This window comes from Gadus macrocephalus, chromosome 3 (genome assembly GCF_031168955.1).
Source record: "Gadus macrocephalus chromosome 3, ASM3116895v1".
Taxonomy (NCBI): Eukaryota; Metazoa; Chordata; class Actinopteri; order Gadiformes; family Gadidae; genus Gadus; species Gadus macrocephalus.
This window is the reverse complement of record NC_082384.1, coordinates 18317015-18322014: the sequence shown is the minus strand read 5'-3', so window position 1 is coordinate 18322014 and position 5000 is coordinate 18317015. Positions and strand designations below refer to the sequence as shown.

Genomic DNA, 5000 nt, shown 5'->3' with positions numbered 1-5000 from the left:
AAATGATATCGAAAGAGCACCTATTGTGCTTTTTCGACTTTTATGACCTATAAACGTTGTTATAATGATTTATAGTCATGTTTAACCATACTAGAGTGTCAAATAATGATGCACATGCATTTAGACGTATTCCCTGGTGACCGTCTGGGGTGGCTGTGCAGAGCGCTAAACACCAGGGACGCCGGTCACCTTTCACTAATTCAAATTTCCGGGATTTATCTATGTAGAACAATTCAGATTTTCCATGTATGGTAATGCTGCAACATGCTCTTCCGGAAGGTAACCAATCACAACGGAGTGGGGTTGGCAGGAGGGGGGCGAGGGGGCGGAGAAGGACGAAGCCGAGTGTTGACAGAGAATGCTGAAAGCGCCCAGATGAGAGGAAGAGTTTCTACGTGTCTAAATGGCGTCTGTGTTGAGTTTCTACTCACAACTGATCCTTTGGGCCCTGACTCTCCATTCCTTCCCAATGGCCCTTGAGGTCCCTATGGAAACAGCAGAAACAACATCACCTGTTATCCAAGGAGAAAAACAAACTACTCAAAGGATTAAATGAATAAGTGGTCATGTCTTACTCTCTCTCCAGTTGGTCCTGATGAACCGTCGTGGCCGGACGACCCCTGAGAGAAAGGAAGGAAGAAGGAGTCAAGAAACAAACATGTTATCAATATCGGTCTGATAACAGAACAATCAAATTCATTTTCTATCAAAGATGGGGTCCTAAACAGCATATTCTGGGGGCTGGTTTGGAAAATGTCTTGATCACTGAGCGGGAGTGATGTTGAGATGATGAGATGTTGTGATGTTGAGATGTTGAGATGTTGAGATGTTGACATGTTGACATGTTGAGGTGTTGAGATGTTGAGATGTTGAGATGTTGAGATGTTGAGATGTTGAGATGTTGAGATGTTTGGATATTGACATGTTGACATGTTGAGGTGTTGAGATGTTGAGATGTTGAGATGTTGAGATGTTGAGATGTTGAGATGTTGAGATGCTGAGATGTTGTGATTTTGACATGTTGACATGTTGACAGGTTGATCTCCAAACCTTTTCTCCTGGTTTCCCCGTGGGCCCGTTGGCTCCTCTGGAACCTCTCGCCCCCTGTAGGGAGGGGAACGTTAGCCCAGTCTTTATCTGCACCACATAGCCTTAGTTTAGAGAGACTCTTAACTGGGAACACCACAGGTAGAAAGTGAGGAAGACACAAGGGGCACTCACATTGGGACCCCTCTGGCCCCCACTTCCTTGCTGCCCCGCCGGACCCTGGGAAAAAAAGAACATGGCGCAGAATGTTATTGGTCGATGGGAGGATTCAAATCAATCAATCAATCCCGTTGGACTCCATCGATGGACCCACCTTCTTCCCTTTCTCTCCTTCGGACCCGACTGTGCCCGGGAATCCATCTGATCCCTGTGAAGGAGGTGGAAACACACTAGCTCTCAGATCCACCAACATCATGCCCTTTAGGGTTGTTTACTGAATATGTTCATGTCATGTTTACCTTGGGTCCCTGTCGCCCCGGGTAACCAGGCAACCCGGGAACTCCCAGTTTACCCTGAAATGAGATGGGTTGAAGGAAGTGGTCAAAACAATATATCCAATAAACACAGAGCAGAAGATTGTATAACTATACTTGTGTTCTAAACTTAACATCCCCTAAACACAGAGCTGACTCTATTATAACTATGCTTTTGTTTTAAACTAAATATCCACTAAACACAGAGCTGAATCTATTCAGCTATACTTTTGTTTGTATTCCTCATTGAAGCAGTCTTTGGGAGGACGAACACCTTCTCGCCGGCGACGCCCAGAATGCCGGATTCTCCCAGAGGGCCGAGCTGGCCCTTGGGCCCCTCAGGTCCGTCTTCTCCTCTGTTACCCGTGGCCCCGTTGTCCCCGTTGTCCCCCTTCACCCCCATCTCCCCCTTGGACCCGGGGAAGCCATCCTCGCCCTGCGGACAGAGAGAGGGGAGATGGGTCCGACGCCATCAGACAGGGAACCAGAGGAAGGGGGTTTGGGGGTTAATGTGTCAGTGAGGAAGGGGGAGATGGTTGTTGTTTAAAACCTTTCAGATAAGTCATCCTCCACTAAGGGACTCAACCAGCTGTCTGTACAGGTTAAGTGTGAATAGTATCTGTATAGTATGTCTCATGATGTGTTGCAAAATCAAAAACCTTCTCACCTTCTCTCCTTTGCTTCCCTTCAACCCCCTGATTCCGTCCGCGCCCTGATAGACAGACAGATAGACAGATAGACAGATAGACAGACAGACAGATAGACAGACAGACAGACGGAATGTCAGGCTAACCAAAACAACAGGAAACACACAACTTCAAACCATTTGGATTCCTTGTGATTCCTTGCCAACAATAATATTCCGGCGAGGTGACACCCTCTTGATCATTCGCAGTAAGCGGCATATCACGATTGTTCAGCAGACTTCAAACATCAGCTGTTTTTGCCTAGTGTTTCTGTGTCTGTGTGGAGAGGAGTCTGTGTATAGTGGGTGGAGAGGAGTCTGTGTGGAGAGGAGTCTGCGTGTAGAGGAGTCTGTGTGTAGAGGAGTCTGTGTGGAGGGGAGTCTGTGTGTAGAGGAGTCCGTGTGGGGGGGAGTCTGTGTGTAGAGGAGTATGTGCAAGTGGTTCAAGTGTAAATGTGTACGTATGTGATGGAAAAACACTGGAGCTTATGTTGACCCTGCGGCGCGCGTTACCTTGACTCCCCGGGACCCAGGATATCCGACAGGCCCCTGCATGCCCAGCGGACCCTGCGAACGAAACAAACGTTCACCTGCATTTTCTCCTGTGCTTTTAAAACAAACACGCCGGGTAGCAGCTAGCGCGGCGGCTAACAGACAGGAGACGCAGCGGTGCGGATGTTATGAGTGTTTGGAACAAATATGTTCCTCGAAAGACACATATATGCACACACACACGCACACACAAACACACACAAACAAACACACACACACACGTACGCACGCACGCACGCAGACACACACACACACACACACACACACACACACACACACACACACACACACACACACACACACACACACACACACACACACACACACACACACACACACACACACACATACTTACAGGTAATCCCTTCTCCCCTGGAGTCCCCTCTCTGCCTGGATGACCCTAATGACAAGAAGGAAGAGGAATGTCGGAATCAAAATGCATTGTGTGCGCACGTACGTGTGCGTGAGGGTGTGTCGCCATGCATGTCCTTATTGACTCACAGTCGGCCCATCATTTCCAGGTAAGCCCTCCATCCCCTTCTTGCCTTGGGGTCCCTGCAGCAGCACACAGGGGGTGGTGAGTGACAAGCTCTTAACCGAGGCTCCCCCCCCAAGGGCCCAGAATACAAACAGGATGTGACAGGATAGATCTTACCTTCTCCCCGGGATGCCCCACGAGGCCTTGTGGGCCAGGGAAGCCCTGTCAGAGAGGGGGAGGGCGTTAGGATACAGGTGTGTGTCCGTCTGGGTCTGAGTGTGCTGTGTGTTTGTTTGCTATGCTTTACATACCAGTATTCCGATGTTCCCCTGTTGTCCGGGTGCCCCAACCTCACCTGATTGTCCCTGTTTGACAAAGCACAGCCATTGAAATACAGTGCAGAGTATCTAAGTCTATCTAGGAATCTTTAAGCTATTTAGGAATATTGTGGACTACTCTTGGCTGTTAATGACTCATATGGACTTGTATGGACTAGTATGGACTATTCAGACTATTGTTGACTAGTCAGATCTATTCTGCAATATTTTATTTTTTATAAATTACATATATGGACCATTATTCAGGTACATTGTGTTGCCTATTCAAGTCTATTCTGGAATATTAAAGAATATCAATGACTAATACGGACTAACATTCCGGACAACATGGAATATTGATGACTATTTAGGTCTAATTTTGAGTATTCAGGTATAGTATTGAATGTTCATAACTATTCATGACCAAAATGGACTTGTATGGCCTATTATGGACTATTTCTGGGTGGTTCTGGACTTGAGCTTCAAGGTGTCAAATGATGCAATAACACCGTATTCACCTGGTTCCCCTTTGACCCTTGAACTCCATCCACCCCCCGGATGCCCTAGAGAAAGAAAGAAAGAGGAGGAAAAGCATTGAAAGACTCCTGTGCTCACGGGCTGGGTGTAGGGTCTTCCCAAGCAGTGATAATTATAATAATCAGAGTTTAAGGCTGTAAAACAAAGTCCCTCTTTATGAAAAAAGATCCGTGTTTGAGGTTAATGTCGCTAAGCCACATGCGTCGTAACCATCTGCGTGTTCACATTAAATGCATGTAAAACCGTCTAACTACAGGCTTCTAGAACTTCCTGCCTTGCAGGAATCCAGAACGAGGGGGTCCGCCGTGTGGTAACGTCGCTTTAAGCCATGTGCGCTGTAAACACATGTTTATTCCACTACAAGCAGCTTATCTGACACACGGGAAGTCATTCGGTTTTTCATGGGAGTAAATATTTAAATACAAGCGCTGACTTGCGTGGCAACAAAAGATGCAACAAGTCGGGGCAAGGGGCGTCTCCGCGGGCCCCCCGGGGATGCGGAGCGCAGTGTTTGGCAGGCGGACGGCGTGGGAGGATCGCCCAACGCCGTGTTAACAACCGCCGCATTAGCAGCGTAATCGTGATAACGCAACACCACCACAGCCGACAGCGACGCAGAGTTGTTGTGTGTGAGATAGGAGGGAGGGTATTGTGTTGTTCGTGTTACACAGCTGAGATGTAGCGATAAGACGGATTATATGGAACTAATTGAAACTGTTATGTTCCTTCTGTATCCGAGGAATCAGTGTCGGATTCATGTGTGTGTGTGTGTGTGTGTATGTGTGCAGGTGTGTGTAAACAGGGGTGTGTTTGTGTGTGTGCGTGTCTGTGTGTGTGTGTGTGTGTGTGTGTGTGTGTGTGTGTGTCTGTGTGTGTGTGTGTGTTATTGATGGTAATAATGACAGGTGGTA

At 47.6% G+C, this 5000-nt stretch overlaps 1 pseudogene; it reads right to left on the bottom strand.

Moving 5' to 3' along the window:
• LOC132453751 (collagen alpha-1(XI) chain-like) overlaps window positions 1–5000 on the bottom strand; it is a 27614-nt pseudogene that overhangs the window by 11745 nt on the left and 10869 nt on the right.